Source organism: Prionailurus viverrinus, chromosome C2 (assembly GCF_022837055.1).
Source record: "Prionailurus viverrinus isolate Anna chromosome C2, UM_Priviv_1.0, whole genome shotgun sequence".
NCBI lineage: Eukaryota > Metazoa > Chordata > Mammalia > Carnivora > Felidae > Prionailurus > Prionailurus viverrinus.
Genome location: NC_062569.1, coordinates 57,503,950 through 57,525,073, shown reverse-complemented (window position 1 = coordinate 57,525,073; position 21,124 = coordinate 57,503,950). Strand labels below are relative to the sequence as shown.

Below are 21,124 nucleotides of genomic sequence, written 5' to 3'. Positions count from 1 at the left end.
TTGCTCTCTCTCCCAGCCTTTCCCAGGGATGTCAGTTATACAAATGTTATTCCTTCTTTGTCTGTTTTCCTTTTCTACATAGTCTTCAGATGTTTAACTCTTTCTTCATCTCACCTTATTCTCTTTCTCTTTTACTTTTATCCAATACCCCTCATAAAATTTTAATTCCTCCTTAGTCACCTTAGTTATTTAGTTTTTATTTTGAGTTGTCTTTTTCATTATTGTCTGAATTCAAAAGTTTTCATCTGGGGATGTGTTTTGAACATTTCTGTTCTGAATTTAAAATAATAATTCCCATAAGAGTGTGTTCTACACACTACAAATGCTGGCTTCAGTATACTCAGTGTAAAGTTTTATCTTACAGAGTTTTTCTGCTTTATTACTGATTTTGGCAAAAAGATTTTCATCAGATATGGTATGTTAATCTCATATTCTTATTTTTTATAAGAAATTAGTGTAGATATAGTTTTTTTTTGAATTTTTGTTCCATTCTGGATCTGTTGTGATTTAATATATTCTTAGTTCAATATTAACCTTGACTCAGTGTAGCAAAATATAGATTCTTATTGGGTTTTTCTTTTTTGGTAGTGAATGGAAGCATTTTGTTTCCTAAAAAAATATTTTCTTTTATCTTATTGCACCCATATTTCCAATATGCTTTATGGAGTTGTTGTATTCCCTAAGTCTACATTCATGATCCAATACTTTTCTTTCCTTCTTTTCAGTTTCCTTATTTTCCATAATTTTATCACTTATTCATTCCTCTGATTCTTAGATCCTTGTGGGCATTACATCCAGTCAGTTTTGCATCTCTGGTTAAAGCACTTTTAACTTTGGCCTAGCTTTAGGTCTTTTATCTCTGTGGTAAGGGACTTCCTGGTATCTTCTATGCTTTCCTCAAGCCCAGCTAGTATCCTTATGATTATTGTTGTAAATTATAGATCAGACATATTACTTATATCTGTTTTGATTATATCCCTGGCCTTTTTTGTTCTTTATTTTTCTTTTGCAATGAATTTGTCCATCTTGGCATTTTGTGTAGGTCTCTGTCTTCTTCTGTGTTAGGAAAGCCTGTTACGTTTCCTGCTCCTGACAGTAATAGCTTTATTTAGAAAAGGTCATAAACTGTCTAAGGCATGGTGCTTCAGGATGTATTTCTTATGTATGTTATGTGCTCCTGCTGCTATGTTTTCACTGCTCTTTCCCTCAGGTCAGTCCTCTGCAGAGTTTCTCCTTGCCTGCAGTGGAGGATGTTTGGACCTTGCACAGTGTGTGGTGAGTTTTAACTAGGTGTGCTCTGGTCTGTTTGTTAAAAGCAGCCTGATCCTATTTCCACTAGAATTGAAGCTTTGCAATACTCTATAGTCTGTAGATGTGGTATGTGCAGGGTGTTTGTGCTAGTCTTTTGGAAAAGGAGCCTGCTGCTCTGGTTGTCAGGCACACTTGTTCTAGTAAAGAAGCACGTGCAGGGCTAGGGTGGCAGGGCTTGTTGTAGGCAGATCATGCCTCCGCTGTGGGGTCTGTGCTGCTCCCTAAAGTCAGTTGGTGCTGATGGGTGGGGGAGAAAAATGGCACCTGCCCTCTCCTTCCTCCCTGGAAAAGGGAGTTTGCAACCATTGCTTCCCTGGAAGCCCTCACAAAAGCGCAAACAATCGCCCCTCATGTGTCCCAGACATCCCTTAGATCCCTGTCTTCACTCTGTCTTTGTCCAAACCATCTGCTCAGCAAGCAGCATAGTGTACCTGTGTTTTGCCGCAGACAAGCTGGCTGAGTTTCAAAACTCCAAACAGATTTTTGATTGGGATTTAATGTTTCCTTTTTAGTTATTTAGGTTATTTTGAGGTTGGACAGTCTTCATCTTCAGGTTATGTGGAGAGTGCAATTTTGCATAGTTTTATTCCCTCTTCTTATTTTTCAGTATTTGAAGGAAATAATAGAAGACTTATTTTTTTTCTTCTGTGTAAATGTGAAAATGGAATGTTTATATATACTATCAATAAGAAAGCTATAATCTTTGAAAATATACAAGTCATTAGAGTTGACGAATAACTTCTTTTATTCAAGAAAATGTTATTTTTGTTAATAGACTTCCATATATAAATGTGGAAACTGGAGTTTATTACCTTAGGAATAATTACAAATTTTGAGTAGTGGAACAATAATAAAAATATTTGATGCATTATCATAATATTTAGGCTGACTAACTTCATGGTGATGAAGATTCTCAAAATAAACTTCTTGCTACTTCAAGGCTTCTGAATTTTCTGGGCTCTAAGAAATACTTGGTCATTTAACATAGAATGATTTCTAGCAAGTGTTTTTTCTCTTAGTATACACGTAAAAGCTTTCGGTTTTTGTGTGTGTGTGTGTGTGTGTGTGTGTGTGTGTGTGTGTGTGTGGTTTATTTTATTTATTTATTTTTTATTTTAAAATATGACAGTTTCACCAGTTTACAAATTAAAATGTTACAAATTAAATTACAAATTAATTGTTAATTAAATTATTGCTTACAATTAATAAGTAGAAGAGAAAAATGTCTCTTTTTGGTTAATAAAAACTTAATGATTGTGGAAATAATAAAGAGGCATTTTTCTCTTCTACCAAAAAAGGGAAATATGTTGTAGAATATGCATGCAAGGAAATAAGGGTTAAACATAAAATATGAAAAATATCTTGAAAGTCGTAATAATAATTATAATCTTGCATTCTATTAATATAATCAATTATATGTAATATGTACAAGACACTATAACAAGCATTTAATTCTCAAGAATACCTTTCCAAATGATGGAATAATTATACCCCTATATAAATTAACAAAAAGCCAAAGGGACGGTGAGCTTCCCAAGTTTACACAACTAAAAAATTATGGAGCTAGATTTTTATCCAAAACCCATGTTTTAAAGAACACTTCAATTTCTAATTCTCTGTGTCTTCAGTTTACCAAAACATTTTATCTAGAGTCTAAATTGGAGATCATTGTGTAAGGGTTACTTGACATTTAGAAAGACAAAGCTTTTCTGGCTAATACTCTTAACATTTATTGTTTAGAGAACAAATATAATATTCTGCTTAACATAAACTAACTTCAGTTAGAGCAGATATTATTCCTCAAAACCATGGGTCATAGCCCTTAATATAATAAAATGGAAGTCAAATTTATGAATTTCTAAAACACTTTCTGATTTTTAATTCCATATTTCAGAATATGACTAGTCTATTCACATCCCCATGAAGGATTTTCCTTCATTTCCACTTCACTACAAGTGGGTATTTATTTCTTTACCAATTTTTTCTTCTTTGTAATTTAATGACCATGAAGAAATAAGCATTAAGGTAACTTTAATAAGAAAAATATAGCATTATCAGACTGTACATAATTATCTAAAATTTCTACATAATACTGAATTTACTTTCTTTAAAAAATCAATTATTAAATACTCCTGAAATCACTGTTTCACTCATTATATGCTAACTAATTTGGATGTAGATTTTAAAAAATAAAAAATAAAATTAAAAAAATAAAAAATAAAAATCAATTATATGTGGATTTCATGAGAAATAATAGTATTTAGCATACATTAATAAAAGCTGCATGTAGCAAAATATAGTAATGATCTTCATTCCAAATATTTCTTATGAATTTACAGAGTTGTCTTCAATTTATATCACTCTACATATTTCCTGTCACTTCTCTAAATGTATATTCAAAATCTTATCAAAAAGAAACATCTGTTTTCTAATGCATACTATATGAATACAAAACTATCTGTATATTGTATACTATATAAAGGCGCTATCTCTATGGAATATACAATATCTGTTTCTAGTTATTTGGTTGATGCCGCAAATGGTGGGTATATATATGTGTTTGTGAGAGGGAGAGAGACAGAGACACACAGACAGAGAGAGAGGGAGACAGAGAGTGTGTGTGTGTGTTTGTGTATATATTTAGCATTTTGTCCTGCCATCCTAACTATTCACAACTGTTCTGCCAGCTATGATTTGGCTCATGCTGTGGAATCAATTGATGTTTTACAGTTCAATTCACAGATTGTAGAAAGTGTAGCAAACTATAATATAAAATAAATCTCATAAATGTATTCTGTGAATTTAGATTTTATGGCATATATATGAAGAGGAAGTATATTTATAAGGAAAATAGGCATTGAGTCCCTGTTTTCAAGTTTGACACAGCAATTTTCTCCATGTTAACTTTCATACAACATTTTCAGAAGATCTCATACTGCCAAATACACTTTTAAAATACTCAATAAAATTATAATTTGTTCCACCACTTTGCTAGATATCATATTGTGACATGTTAAAAAGTTTGTGGAGATTGGTAGGAGCTCCTATCATGGACTATAAAGTCACATGTATAACTTGCTAAACAAAATAAACCAGAGTATACAAATTTATTTAAGAAGCACAGATGGTGTTGTTTTACCATAAAACAAAACAAAACAAAACAAACAAACAAAAAAACAAATGTGAAAATTTGGTTGCGAGAAAGAAAATGCAGCATTTAGTTATTTTAAAGGGGAAAGTGAGACATGGTGTAAAGCTTAACAACACTCATACAGTAAGACTGCAACTTCTGGCCAAATAGGCTGAGGTGTAGCACTTGGGCACAGTCCATTACTGTATAAAATTAGATACTCTTTCAAGATATAATACTTCAGTGATTTCAATAAATTTGCCTATTAGGTCCCTAAGCCTATTTCAACATTCTTTGGCATTATTTTAAAATGTTAACATTATAACTTTCAACGTTCCAAAAGTCAACTTTCCAAAAGTTTTCTATAAGTTAATATTGCATTCATATGAATAACTATGCTCTCATAAATAAACAATATGAAAATATAGTACAACATATCAAAATATTAAAATGTTACTTTATTGGTTGGTTACATATAACTTTAATAAACAGATATAAAAGATATAGGTAGGTAGGTAGATAGATAGATAGATAGATAGATACAAAATGCACCACATAAGGCCAATCCATTATATCAAATGTTCATGTATTTAAAATCCTTTAATCCTCTTAAAAACCTTTTAAGGTAAGTGTTATTGTAGCCAACTGAATACACAACCCCTCCCCTCCCAAAGATAGTCACATTCTAATCCTCAGAACCTGTGATTCTATTACTTTACATGGCAGAAAGGATTTTGCAGATGTAATTAAGTTAAGGATTTTGTGATGGGGAGATTATTTAGGTGGTACAAATGTAGTCACAAGGTTATTTATGAGAAGGGCAAGAGAGTGAGAGTCAGACAAAGGAGAGACATGATGACGAGCAGAAGGAGATTTTAAGATAGAGGAAGGGGCCATAAAACAAGGAATGCAAGTGGCTTCTAGAAGCTGAAGTGAATTCTCCCACAGAATCTCTAGAAGAATGCTGCCAACACTTCAAGTTTGACTTCTGACCTCCAAAAATGTAAGATGGTAAGTCTGTGTCTTAATCTAATAAAATTTATGGTAATTGGTTAGAGCAGCAATGGGAAATTAATACAGTTATTATCAATTTAAAGTTATTTTTACGAAAGTCTAATGAAGTTCTATAACTTGCCCAAGGTATCACAACTAATACATGGCAAACAGAATTAGAACCTGTGTCTGACATTTTTAGCCAACTTTTTCACTGAGTCATGATTTTTTAGTATTAACATTTGTATTTTAAAAACTAGATTTAGAACATACTAAAAAGAAAAAAAACTCTTCAATAGAAAAGAACATACTTCATTAATTGCAACTTATTATGTGACAGAAAGAACTATGACTATTGAACATCTACTATGTTTTCTGCTTGCTAGGTACTTGGAACATAACAGACTAAACGGATGAAGTGCCTTACCTAAAGAAGACCATATGTCTCTCAAATATTTATTGTTTCCCTCAGGCAATGGCGTAGAAGGAAAAGTTTTAATAGCAAAAAGAACTAAAAAACACAGCTACCTAAAGTCAAACTGTCTTTTGCAGGAGGCTTAGTTTTCTCAAAAAGAAGATAATGGTAAATGCATAAGCATGATGAACTGGTACATCATTTCAGTTTTATTTAAATATTCTTGAGCTAAGAAACCAAAAGTAGTTGATTTTCTTCTGCACAATATGAAACTAGAGTGTTTTCACTATCTGTGTAATATGGAAATAGATAACTATTTCCTTTGAATAGATATAATTTATTGGAATTATATTTCCAACATATATAAAAGGAAGACAGTTTCTTTCATAAACTATATGTCAATCTATACATCATTCAGTCTTTTAATTTATTTTATCTAGTTCTCAAATTGATAAAATAAAATATATGAATTTCATATATGTGGTTTGATATATACTGAAATTCTATAAACATGTATATAGAAATGCTACACCCATATGTTAAAGGAACATTTAATCTGGAGAAGGAAAGAAGACAGGGGAGATATTTCTTTCATTAAAATGCTTTTTTAGAAAATATTTTTGATGATGGTTCTGTGCTCATTGTTTTAATTTGCAGATCCCTAATATACATGATGAAGATCTTTTCATACATTTATTTGTCAACTGTATATTTTCATTGGTGAGTTTTCTGGTCAGGTCTCTTGTCCATTTTTTAAATGTAGTTGTTTACTTTCTTAACATTGAGTTTTAATAGTTTTTTTTTTACAAGTTTATGTATTTATTTTGAGAGAGAGAGAGAGAGAGAGATTGAGAGAGAGAGAGAGATAGAGCATGAGCTGGGGAGGGACAGGGATATAGGGAAAGAGAGAATCCCAAGCAGGCCGCACTCAGCGTGAAGCAGGGGTTCAATGTGGGTCTCTCTATCATGACCAGGAGATCATGACCAGAGCCGATATCAAGAGTCAGACATTTAACTACTTAACTGACTGAACCACCCAGGCACCGGAGTTTTAATCATTTTTGCATATTTTGGATAATAGTTCTTTATCACATACGTGTTTTGCAAATATTTCTCCTAGTCTGTGGCTTGTTTCTTGACACGGTCTTTTACAGGGCAGAAGTTTTTAATTTTAAAGAAGTCCAGTTTATCAATTCTTTCTTTTGCAGATCATGCCTTTGATATTGTATCTAAAAAGGCATCAGCATGCCCAAGATCATCTAGATTTTGTTCTATGTTGTCTTCTAGGATTTTTATAGTTTTGTGTTTTTTATTCGGGTTTATAATACACTTAGAGATAATTTTTGTAGATGGTGTAAGGCTGTATCTAGATTTACCTTTTTGCATGTATGTCCTATTCTAACACAATGTATTGAAAAGACTACCTCTGTTCCTTCGCTCCTTTGTCAAAGATCATGAATTATGTTTATGTGGGTTTATTTCTGGGCCCTATTCTGTTTCATTAATATATCTTTCTATCCTTTTGATAATACCAATATCTTGGTTACTGTAGCTTTACAGATGATATCAGGAGGTGGGGCTTTTGTGTGTGTGTGTGTGTGTGTAGGTGTGTGTGTGTGTGTGTGTGTGTGTGTGTGTGTGTGTGTCTGTATTTATCCTGCCTGAATTGTGCTTCTTTTATATGTGGCTTGATGTTTTAATTGATCTGGGAAACTTTATCTACTATCTCTTCATATATTGCTTTTGTATATTTTTGCATTTTCTTTTCTTCTGGATCTCCAATAAAATTATGTGAGATACTTTAGGATGAAATAATATTCTATTGTAGAAAGTGTCCTATCTGTAACCTGCTGCTTTCCCCCAGTTTCCTTCCCTCTGTATAATATATTCTAGTGATGTGATTTTAGTTTACTAATCTTCTCCCCTTCCATGTCTAATGTGTTGTTAACTGATCTTTTGAATTCTTGATTTATTATTGTATTTTTCAGTTCTACCATTTCTATTTGATTTTTAAAAATTTTTTTTAAATGTTTATTTATTTTTGAGACGGAGAGAGACAGAGCATGAACGGGGAAGGGGCAGAGAGAAAGGGAGACACAAAATCGGAAGCAGGCTCCAGCCTCTGAGCCATCAGCCCAGAGCCTCACGCAGGGCTCGAACTCACGGACCGTGAGATCGTGACCTGAGCCGAAGTCGAACGCTTAACCAGCTGAGCCACCCAGGCGCCCCTCTATTTGATTTTTTAAATTCTACATTCTTCTCTTAAAATTCTCTGTGTTGTTTTCAATTTCTCAATAACAGCAATATATGAATCGTTTATGGGATTAATGTCCTTTCTTCCCCTCATCTTTCAATTTAGGTAATTTGGTCATGTTTTCCATTATCCTAAGGATTTTCTTTTATTATTAAATGCTGGATATATTATTTGAAAACTTATAGAGATTAGTTGAGGATTCTGCAAGGAAGATTTACTTTTGCTGCTGGAAGGCAATTAGGACAGTTATTGGGCATTTAGAAAGCCAGGCTATAGTAGTGAATTTACAGAAAGACTCTGGTAAATCTAAGTTATGACAGGACATCACTGGATAACGTGGTGTCTATTGTTCTCTAACATCTTCCTGGTTAGTGTTATCTAACACCTTCCCCGTGGTGAAACTGCTAGTATTAGACTGATAAAGGACAGCGTGTCATCTCTTTTGGGAAAAATGAGCAAAGTCACATAACCACACCTGGGAGTTCTTGTCTGCAAAATCCTACACTATAATATCTGAATAAGAATTTTGAAAAAGAGGATGGGAATCTAAAATTTACTAAAGAATGACTTCTATTCACTACCTCAGTTACTGAGAACATATGGTACATAGAAAAAATAATTTCTGTTGTTACAGAATAGAAAATAATACTGTAAATTTTATTGATGTATAGTGTGTCAAACATTAGTATCGCTGCCATATCTATGTAGTGTTGTAAAGGTCTGTAACCTTATTGACAGAATTAAATGAAAACCAAACATATGTTTGGTTGTTTGAAAATAATTGCCTTATATATTTTGTCCAGAGTATGTAATTGTTACAAAAAGGTGGATTACTATAGATACGGTCTACTCTGTCTTTACTGGAACCATTTTACCAATATTCTTAAAAGACAATTTCACAAAATATCAAAAGTAAGAGCACAGTCTTGAAAACATGCTAAGTTCCTCCCCCTCTCTTTGTAATTATTGAGAAATTAGGTATCAATCTGATTGGAATCATTTGTAAATAGTCTAGTCTTCCTTTTGTCTTCATTTTAAGGGGTTCTCTTTGGTTTTTGTGTTATTCATTTTCACTATTACATGTCTATCATTTTTTTTGTCTTCTTAGAACTGAGATTTTTTTTCAGAAATTCTGGAAAAAATCTCAATTAATATTGCTTAGACTATTTTCTCTTTCATAAATTTCCATGACATCCCTCTGAAATCTAAAAAAAAAAAATGAAAGTTATATCTTTTTATTCTGATTGCTACATGTCTTACTCTTTCACATTTCCTATGTCTTTGTTTATCTGATTTGAATTCTGGTGAATTAATTCATATCTAATATAAAATTACTCTTCAGTTTGGTCTAATGTGTGGTTTAACTAATTCACTAAATTTTTAATTTTTTTAAATTTTTATGTTCTAAAATTTCTAACCTTTAAAAACTTCTTAGTCATTTTTATCGACTTTGTATTTCTCATACATTGTTTTGTTATTTCTTTCTTGTAATAAATGATATAGCACTTTTGTGTATCCTAGTTGCAATATTGTAAATATTTTTAGCTCTTTTTCTGCTCACAATTGTCTATTTTGGCTTAGTCTCATGATGCTTCCTTCTTTGTGTTGTTATGACTTTTCATTGAGTTATTAATTCATGGAAATGTTTACAGCTGAGTTGAAATTTTACCACTTCAAAAGTGTTTACCTTTGCCTCTGCCAGACAAATGGAAACAGAAACTACTCTAGATCATAGTAAATCAAAACTGTCTGCGAGAATTCCCCATCCCACCACCTTGTATGAAGGCCAGCTTATGATCATAGATTCTTAGTGGAGACTTATCCCCCTCAAGCCAGTATTAAGGCCAAGGTAAGCAAGTCGCTGGCTGATGCCTTCTTTTCACCTGTAAAATTAAGGTATGTCTTTTTTGGAGTTTCTACTTTATTCTGGGATGTTCTATGAGCCTTCTTACCTGGGCTAGATACAAGACTTATTATTACATGTCACCTGTGAATCCATTAATTCCGTATGATGAAGATTCATCTACGTAGCCAGGGAAAAATAGGTAAAATGGGAATTTTACTAATTCCCAAGCCTCCCACTTTAATCTCATTTTGGCTTTTTATTTTCTGGGTGTATCAGTGATTAAAAATTTGGTTTTAGATCCATGCTGCATTAAATTTTAATTGGCAGATCTGTTCTGAGCATCCAGTATCCCATACAATGAGAAATAAAAAAATCATATTCTTTTCAATCCCTTTCGTTTCACACACATGAATGTATGTTTCATACATACATACTTACACTTACATACATACACACACATACTCACAACTTATTTTTACTAAGTCATATGAAGGAGTAAGTACAATAACACATTGTTTTCCATTACAATTTACAGATACATATCAAAAGTAAGTACATAAGAATATGAATGATGAATAATACATCAGGGAAAACAAGTAATTTGATTGCTATTTCAACATTTCAAAGGAGCTAGCATGTCCAACATGCTATTAGAAATATAAACACCATATTCAAACCATAAAGCACAAGCTGTTTTGTACTATGCTGAATATTTATTAAATCTTGAACCAAATAGTCTTCACTCTGTGTATCAATAGAATGAAACTCGATATGTTTTTATAATACCCAGCAGACTTCCTTATATGGAAAAGTTTATGTCCTCATAATCATATAACTACAAAAGAAAAGTAAATTAGACCCAACAGAAAGCTCATGAAAGAAGTGATTATTTTGATAAAAGTGTGTCCACATGGAATAGAGATGAATATCTAGACCAATAACTATAGAAACTATTCATTCTATTATGCAAATATTAAATGTGAACAGCTGGTGGAGTGATGAAATTGCCATGCTTGATAGTTAATAGTCAACTTGTTATATAAACACCTTTCTTAATGTGGGAAAGTAATTTCCTTAAATCAAATGCTTCAATCAACCTTCATAAGATTATGTCATATTTCTACAAGCAAAGAGATTATTGTTTTCCTCCATTCCCTATTTAGACCAAAAGATAATTAAACCTGCTCCCATAAATATTTTTTTAAAGTTTTCTAGTCATTGTGAAAAGCATGGTATTATACCAATAGTTAGAAAACATAACATTGATAACAGGCTTTTTAAAAATATATAATATTTTAATTTTAGAGGCACAAAAACAACATTAATGCAATTAAAAACATGACATTTGATAGAAATTTGTAAAAAGGGAAAAAAGGGGCTAATTGTCATGTGTTGATTGCCTATAAAGTCCTAGGCTCTGTGGTAGAGATTTTAAATACATAACCTAATTGAACTCTCTCAACAGCACTGGAAGTATACATATGAAGAAAGCCAGCCTCAAAATATAAATGGCCTGCACAAAGATATACAGCTACAGAATGCCATGCACAAGTTGCCAGCTGTAATCTGTCAACAAAGTCTTCAATCCTGATTGTTTCATCAATTGAATGATGAATTTGTTTTCCAATGGCATGAAAATCAAGTTACTATAAAAGTGTACTTTTAAGACATGTAACATTTATTTTAGGGTGATGACAGAAATAGTCAAATACATAAGTGATGTATCCAAATAAAATAGAGGAATTAAGCCATGTAATTTTTCAGTAAATAGATTACAATTTGACTCTTGCCATGTTCCAAAAATAGCAATTTTTATATGCACTTATACTTAACAGTTGCAGTGCTGGTGTCAAGATTAATGATATTCTTGGTGACATCCCCTAACATGAGTAAAAACCAGAATTGGTTTCAATAGATGCATTTTGATTTAAATGGAAAAGTGAAAACCTGAGAATGCAGATTCAAGGTGGTGAAATACACTGTTTTTCTTCATTATTTTGGTAAATAACAATGAAGAATTTGAGAAGGCAAAATGAAGAGGAAAAACGGAAATGAGGCAAGAGGAGCTAGATAGAGTGGGAAAAGCACAGAGAGGAAGAGAAGAGGTCAGAGAAGTAGAGAAGCCCAGCTAACGTCAGTCACTTAGATCGACATAAAGCCTTTCAGTTTTATTCTGGAAAAAGACAGAAGTCTGAGTGGAATTTGATCAAATCAGTGACAAATCCTGTCTTCTTTCCAAAGGAACACTCTGAATATTGTAGCATGAATAGACTGCGAGCATAAATAGCAGATAAACGGCAGCAAGAACATTTAGGAAGCTTTTACAATAATCGAGGCTAGAGAGAAACTAATAGACATGGAGTTGATCTATATCAGAAATAGATGGATTCTGAACACATTTTGAAAGTAGAGGTAACAGGATTTGTTGATGGATTCCAAGCATGAGGTTTAAAAAAAGAATATCAAAGATGACTTCAAAGATTTTGGTCTGAGCAAATTGGTGATAATTTTATAAAGAAGGAGATAAACAAGAAAAAAGTAATTAGATCACTCAAGCAGTCTATATATTAGTCATATTAGTCATATATAGTCATATTTTACATATTCTTCATACAGTCATAGTCCAGTTAGAAGGCAAAGTAAAAATTGGCACGATCTTGAAAAAAACTTGAAGCTAAAAAAAAGACATTTTTGACCAAACAGGTATAAAATACCTCATTTGACAAGAATAATAATATAATATTAGTGTATTATTTGACAAATATATATATATAATACATATTTACATACATATGCATGCTAATGTATATGATCTATACCACTTATGAAACTATAGATAGAATACTGAAGGATTACTTATGGTTATAAAAGAGACTTTGCATTTTGCTCAATTTATTGTGTTTGAAATGATGCATCACAATATGTTAACTTTAATAATAAATAAAGTTAGAGGGATGGAGTTTAAGAGGAATAAGAGAGTATGATGTGAAAAAAAAATGGATCAAGGGCCTAAATGAAAGTGAAAACTGTAAGATATGAAACTGAAAACAAATAACAAAAAAATAGATAAATTGGACTCAGTCAAAATTAAAAACTTTTATGTCTCAACAGATATGATCAAGAAAATGAAAAGACAATCCACAGACTGGGAGAAAAAAATTCTTACAACTCAACAATGAAAATATGAATAACCCAATTAATAGATGGTTAAATTATTTGAATAGATATTTCTCCAAAGAAGATATACACATAACCAATAAGCACATGAAAATATACTCAATATCATTAGTCATTAGGGTAATGAACATCAAAATCACAATGAGGTACCACTTCATGCCCATTGGCATGGCTTTATTAAAAAAGGCAATATCAAGTGTTAATGACAATAGGGAGAAATTGGAACACTCATAATTTGCTAGTTAGGATTTAAAATGGTACCACTCACTTTAGAAAACAGCTTGGCAATTCTTCAAATAGTTAAATGTAGAATTACCATATGACCTAGCAATTCTACTTCTAAGAATATATGCAAAAAAAAAAAAAATTGAAAGCTTATGCGTGCACTAAGTACACGAATGTTCAAAGCAGAATTTTTTATGATAGCCAAAAAATGGGAAAATACAGATGACCATAAGTGATGAACAAAGAAACACAAAGTCATATATCCCTGTAACAGAACATTATTCAGCCATCAAAGCAATGGAGTACTGTTATGTGTTACAAAATAGATGAAGCTTTAAAAGAAGTGTGAAAGAAGCCAGACACAAAAGGCCACACATTTACAATTTTATTTATATTAAATTTTCAGAATAAACAAATCTAGAGAGAAATAAAGTAAGTTAGCGGTTCCATTGGTTGTGGTTGTAGGAAATACAGAGGCTAATGGATACATGGTTTCTTTTTGGGATGATGAAAATATTCTGAAATTATTTAGTAGTGTTGGTTGTACAATTCTGTGACTATACTGAAAACAATTAAATTTTGCACTTTGGAATGGTGAATTTTATGGCATGTGAATTGTATCTCCATAAAAAAGAAAATAAAAGAAGAAAATTAAAATCCATCATTTTAAATTTTGAAGTTTATGGCTCATTTTACATCTCCAAAATCTAAAAATTAATGAAGAAATAATGTATAAACTTACATCAAAGAATAGGGAAGAGGCAATTTTATAATTAAATAGTGGATATAACCAATAATTCTGCATTGAAAACTCACGTATTCTTACTGTATGGCTCTGAGGAATTCTTTAATTTCTCTGGTTTACAGTTTGAGCATCAGAGATATGACACAATGCCTTACTCACATGATGGCTAAAAATACTGAAAAATCAGGCATGAGAAAGTTCTTCAGAAAGGTACTCACATGATGACTATAAACATTGAAAATTCAGCTGTGAAAAAGCTCTTCAGAAAGGTTTTTGTTTTATTACGGTTGATACGTGTTTACAGCTCATTTCAACACATAACATATAGCATGATCAGACTCTGCTGGTATAGCCACTCCTTGAGTCAAACCTTAAGTGCCTCTAAGTTTTCTTTACAATTCAAAATTCCCGTACTTCTTTAGGAGGACTAACAATAAAAGTTGAAGCACTTCACTTGAGTTTTAAAGATCACAAGTAGCTGGAGTTAGCCATCTCCTGGTTTTCATCCTGGGCACATTATTACAACATGGTATTTTCACACTTCTAGATGTCTACTGCTAAATGGTCACCACACCCTGTTTTAATATTTTCCTCAACACTAAAGGGGATACAAATTATATTCTCCTAAAAAAGTTCTTGCCATGTTTCTCCCTAATCACTGGAACACCAGAGTGGGCTTAACAAACATGTAGCCATCATGCCAGTTTTTCTTTCTGGAACGTACTATCAGACTCTTGGAGTTTTCTTAGAGCCTCATTATTGTTCCACTCTTGTTCCATTCTCTGATTAATTTACTTTGATAAGTGGAGGTATTGGAGAAGCTAGGATGATGCTACTTGGGGGCAACTTGACTGTAACTCCCCAAAAGTCATGAATGGACTATCTGGCCCAAATAATTGAAATCTCTCTTTTAACCTGGATATTTAGTTCCTCTTTTCTATTAGCTATGAGCCATAACCAGAGGTCAAAATCCTTTACATTATTATTGCAACTATTAATATATATACATATATATGTATTATACAACATAATTTTTAATATATTATAAACCTAATATATACATTTATAGTTATACAATTAAATTATTATTTCCCATACTGGCATACTGTTTTTCTTCTATATGTACTAAGTGGTATATTGACTTACCAACTGATAAGTCTGTTAGATCAACAAGCATTTGTTGATATAAAATATTTCCCAGTTCAAAAAAAGAAGTGTTATTAATAAGCTTAGTTACTTGAACAAGCAGTTGGTGACAATCCACTTTCCACCACAGAAGTATGTGGATGTGTACTCTTAATGCACCTAGGAAAACATCATGTAGAGAACTAAATGTGGGACATATTTTGGTTAGGAAGTATTAAGAATTATTTGTTAGTTTTTTTTTTTATGCAAGGACTCTATGACAGAAATAAAAGAAAACTGACATGGATAAAAGAAAGTACTTTTTAAAGCAATATCCAGGTTCTTGAATGTGATTACTTTTGAAATATGTTTTTTCCCAGATCAAACTTAATAGCTCTAAAATTAAATAAAATTTAATACATTTACATGTTAGATATACTTAAATGTTTAAAAAAAAGCAGAACAATTCAAAAATCATTCATTGAATATCAAACATATGGTCACTTGAGAATCTTCCTTTTTGTTGCTGAACCAATACGGCAGAACTGCATTTTAGAACTGAGCCAGCAATTACTGATAATGTTTCTTAATATTAATTACAGATATTCAGTTACTGTAAATATATATAAACCATATATACTTATAATTTATTATTATATGTAATATATGTTACATATATATAATTATATGTATTTTACATTATAGTACATTACATTATATACTTATGTATACATATATAAATTATATTATATACTTATATTTTACATATAGATACATTTATATTTATATAATATATATACTTCTTTGGTTGTTACTCAGAAGACAGAAGATTGAACACATTCTTTTAGAAATGTGTGCATGCAACCACAGGGAGGGGTAGAGAGAGGGAGAGAAAGAATCCCAAGCAGGCTCCATACTCTCGCTCTGCTGAGAGCATGATGTCTGACACAGGGCTCAACCTCAAGAATCTTGAAATCATGACTTGAACCAAAATCAAGAGTCAGATGCTTAACCAACTGAGGCACCCAGGCACCCTTTAGAAGTAAACTGCCTTCAAGTCTCCTGTTGACTTTGGACCTAAAATTTGAATTCCCCTTTTTTATATTTATAAACACATGTACACACATACAAATAAACCACATGACTTTGGATAGAATATTTTATTTTGAATTCCTAAATAGTTTACATGTGATATTAACTGAAAAAAGGAAAATGCACTATGATTTCACAGAAAGAAACTGACTTATCTTGTAAATATTACGAAGTATCCAGAAAGTTATACTGATCACTATCCAAATTACTATTTATCATAATATACAATGGGCAGATAAATCATAACTGTCTTTGTTTTTAATTTTTTTAAGTTTGTTTATGTAATTTGAGAGTGAGAGAGACAGCATGAACAAGGGAGGGTCAGAGAGAAAGGATGCCAAGCCGGTTCCATGCTGTCAGCACAGAGCCTGACACAGGGCTCGATCTCACAAACCTCAAGATCATGTCCTGAGTCGAAATCAAGAGTTGGACATTTAACCAACTGAGCCACCCAGGCACCCTTCATAACTCTTTTTAATGTTATAATAGTTTTTATATAATTCCTTTTACTATAGCATGTTTGAGTTAATTATTTAAGACAGTATTTATTTATTTTTTAAAGCTTACTTTTTGAGAGAGAGAGAGAGGGAGAGAGAGAGAGAGAGAGAGAGACAGAGAGAGGTAGAGTGCAAGCAGGGGAGGGGCAGAGAGAGAGGGAGAGAAAGAAAATCCCAAGCAGGCTCTGCACCGTCAGAGGGGGGCCCAGTGTGGGGCTTGAACTCAGGAACCATGAGATCATGACCTGAGCCAAAATCAAGAGTTGGACACTTAACTGACTGAGTCACCCAGACACCCCAACAGATAGTATTTAAATAATAGATACTATATACATAAAAAAATAATAGATAACAGAGGTCACATCTTTTCAGGTAAATACTGAAAAGTCCTTTGAACAGTGTATATAAAACTCATATCATGAAATAACTGGTATTTTTAACAATTTAAATGCCGTTAAGAAGCATCAAATGTTATTAACCTAACAATATTAACCTACAATATTTTCATGCTAAAACGGTATACAAAATAAAGTTATTCTATAACATAAATTTGTAGCTAATTGTGACTATAAATTAATATACTTAGAGCATATGTATATATGTCTGAATTAAATGTAGACCTAACTCTTTTTAAGAACAACACATAGGGATTTTCAAATTGAAAAAAAAAATGAAGTGTCTCTACAGAAATTATTTTACTTGGATTCAGTAACATTACACTTAAATTATTTTGAAAAGTTTGCATCTTGGCAAAAGTAAATCCTGAACTTCAACTACAGCTACAATTCATATGGGGTAAGGGTTGTGACAGTTCTAGGAGAATGAAATAAAGTTAGGTGAAGATTGATTACAGCACAAGCAAGAATTAAGGTATGGGCAGGTCAAGGAGAGAATGATTGCTGATTATGCATAAGCCTAACAGCATCTTAAGAATATAGACAAAATGTATTAAGAAAACAAGTTTTAGCTCAAGAATGACTAATATTTTTAGCCTTGGGAGTAAAGCTAATGTCTGAGTTAAAGAGACAGATTGTTAGTGCAGTTGTCAGCATAGTCATCCAGCTGGAATTGTTTTTTCTCCCTTGTTTTTCAGTTTTTCTATTAAAATAATTCTCTCTGTTGAACAAAATGAAAAGTAACATGCAATTAACATGAATATGCTCCCAGATTATCTTTTGGCATTAGAACTGTCTCTGACATTTAAGCAAATCACCTAATTAGTCTCTGTCTACATTCATCAATGTGTGAAGCAGATTTTAAAGATTTTATATAGTTGATAACAAAATTGGTAAATTTTAATGTGTTTAATGTTAAAATAGTGTTTCATAGTATATAATCTTTATAAAATGTTTAAGTTAATGATTTAACTATTTTATTATTATTATTATTATTATTATCATTAATATTTTAATTTAAAGAATGTGGTGTGTTGAAGGCCTTCGAGTGTTATGCCTGCCCGCAGAGTAGCTAGAAAGGCTTGTGGGGTGTGGAAAGCAGTCAGAACTAAGCTGAAGGTTTTTTCTCTTTTTTTTAAGTAAGTTCTACAGCCAAAGTGAGGCTCAAATTCATGACCCCAAGATCAAGAGTTGAATGTTCTACTGAGCCAGCCAGACACCCCCCCACCGTGTCCCCCCTTTTTTTTTTCTTTGGTTGATCAGCCATGCTTATTGCAGCATTGGCAAATAATGTAATGTATATACATTAGCTACATACATTTATTAACTATTTTATAAAAGAATAAACGAATGGGGCAGAACTATCTTAAAGACCCAGAAACTGGATTTTAAAAAATGGTTGTATTTTAAGCACAAACTAGTTGACAAAAGGTTGTTTGATTTTTTTCAAAACACTGTGCCTACTTTACATAATGGCATATAATTGAACTTTATATTTAATGTCATCTTTTAAATTTTAGCATACAACCCACCCATACATACACACGGTGCAAATACAGAAATCTCTTTCATAATGATAATTTGTGATATGAAATTCTACGGTGAGGATTCTTACTATTTTATGCTATTTATCACTTTTAAGGAATGCTAACTGAAATATGCAAATTTTGAGTCATTCTGTTTGAGATCAATTACCCAAAAGCAGTTTGGAATTTATGAAGAGGGATGCATACAGTGGAAAACTCAGCCAGACAAGAAGTTTTTGTAGGTTTGCCTTTGAAAAATAAAAGAAAAGTAGGGGCGCCTGGGTGGCGCAGTCGGTTAAGCGTCCGACTTCAGCCAGGTCACGATCTCGCGGTCCGTGAGTTCGAGCCCCGCGTCGGCCTCTGGGCTGATGGCTCAGAGCCTGGAGCCTGTTTCCGATTCTGTGTCTCCCTCTCTCTCTGCCCCTCCCCCGTTCATGCTCTGTCTCTCTCTGTCCCAAAAATAAATAAACGTTGAAAAAAAATTAAAAAAAATATTTAAAAAAAAAAAGAAAAATAAAAGAAAAGTAATGTGAAATAAACCAAAGCCTTAAAACTCCCCACTGTCAGAGTTAGGAATCTAGGTGCAGGAGCCCAGTGAGCATTTCTGCTAAGGGCTAGTTTCTAACAGGGGTGGAATTAACACCTGTTAATGCTTGGGAAGGATAATAAAAAAAATATTTACACAGCAATGTATAAGACTGAAACTTAATGCATGCCATTAAAAAAAAGTCTTTTAGAAGGTCTGTGATTCTGGAGATGAATGCAGAATGTGACAAAGTAATCTAACTGTATTCAAATGTATAAAGAAGTCTCACTGAAGGGGACAGGGAAACAAGATGCTGAACTAAGTAACTTTGGAAATGAGTGGAGTGTGTAAGACTAAAGGCAAAAGAAATTGCATATAAGTACTTTACTGTAGTTGGTTAATATTTCTCATGAGAGTACAAGTTAAAGATTCTGAAATCACTATACATATGTTTTGGAACTGAACGATAAAATAAATGAATGGCAGATGGTAGGAGCCAATTTTCTCATAATTAAAGTGGAGAATTATATACCAGCAAGGGGAAGAAGATAGAAAGATCCATGTGATTATGGATTAAATTTGGAGATATCAGTTTATTTAGTATAATATAGATATAGCTGATAAAACACAGGGATTTTTATAGATTTGCATATACCAATATACATTGGTTGATATATACACAGGTATTTTCCTTCTCTGTCACCTCAGAGAGCTTACATGAACTCACAGTATCAAAGAGCACATCTAGCACCCAGATCTTGGTTTCTAATACCATTTTTCCAAAGAAAGATATCAGGGCTCCTGGGCAAGAGGACTGATTCCATGTTTGAGCAAGAGATAGACACAAGCCTGGAGCATTTTGTAGGGAAGGAAAGTCAAGTCCTCAAACAAACAATCAAATAAACACAAAAAACAAAACCCCAAAACCTAAAACCAAAAAAACAACAACATAAAGTTCTCAAAACCCAAAAAACAAAAAAAATCCAACCCTACAATTATGGAGATGTCAAACGGATTCAAGAGATAGCTGAAAAAGCTCCCAACGTCAGCAAGAGAATAATTCCATTAGCATATATTAATATGAATATTTAAATAAATGAATAAATAGAAAAATTACTATGCCACATAATTAAAAAGAATTTATATACATATTCCACCCTCAAAGAGCTAGAGCGTAACTCCCCACTCAAGTGTGGGCTGCGCATAACATCCCTCCAAAGAGTTGAGTACGCACAAGGTGAACAACAGACTAACCTTACAATACCCAAACTGAAAAATGCCACCTGAGCCAAGTGATCAAGGTTAACAACGGCAGTAATGTCATTTTGATAATATATATTCTTTTTTCTATATTTATTTATTTTTGAGAGAGAGAGAGAGAGGCAGAGCATAAGCGGGGGAGGATTTGAGAGAGAGAGGGAGACCCAGAATCTGAAGCAGGCTCCAGGCTCTGAGCTGTCAGCATATAGCCCAACGTGGGTCCCAAACCCATGAACCTCGAGATCATGACATGAGCTGCACTCGGATGCTTAACCGACTGAACAACTCAGGCGCCCCAATAATATATATTCTTAATATGATGCAACAAGAGATGAACTTGGCTTCTGTGGTCTTCCTGTCTATAACACAAACTTCAGGCAAATCATTGGAAAAGAATCAGGCAAATGTCAACTGAGGGATATTCCACAAAACACCTGAGCATTACTCCTCAAAACTGTCGAAGTCATGAATAACAAGGAATTTCTGAGAAATTGCCAAAGCCAGAAAGAGCCTAAGGAGACATGATAACGTAATGTATCCTGAATGTGATGCTGCAACAGAAAAAAATTAAAACTAAGGGAATTTGAATAAAATGTGGATTTTGATT

General features: G+C 32.7%; 2 long non-coding RNA genes across 4 annotated transcripts in view; one reads left to right on the top strand and one right to left on the bottom strand.

Annotated features, from left to right (window-relative positions):
- Window positions 1-21,124, bottom strand: part of LOC125174398 (uncharacterized) — an 872,840-nt gene that overhangs the window by 270,821 nt on the left and 580,895 nt on the right. The window lies entirely within an intron of this gene.
- Window positions 5,827-11,679, top strand: LOC125174399 (uncharacterized). 2 transcript variants are annotated; one of them, XR_007155442.1, is made up of 4 exons: window positions 5,827-6,017; window positions 6,507-6,569; window positions 9,806-9,952; window positions 11,415-11,679. It is a non-coding gene; the product is annotated as an uncharacterized LOC125174399 (long non-coding RNA). The 2 variants fall into 2 exon arrangements; XR_007155441.1 differs by having other exon boundaries at window positions 5,827-6,042.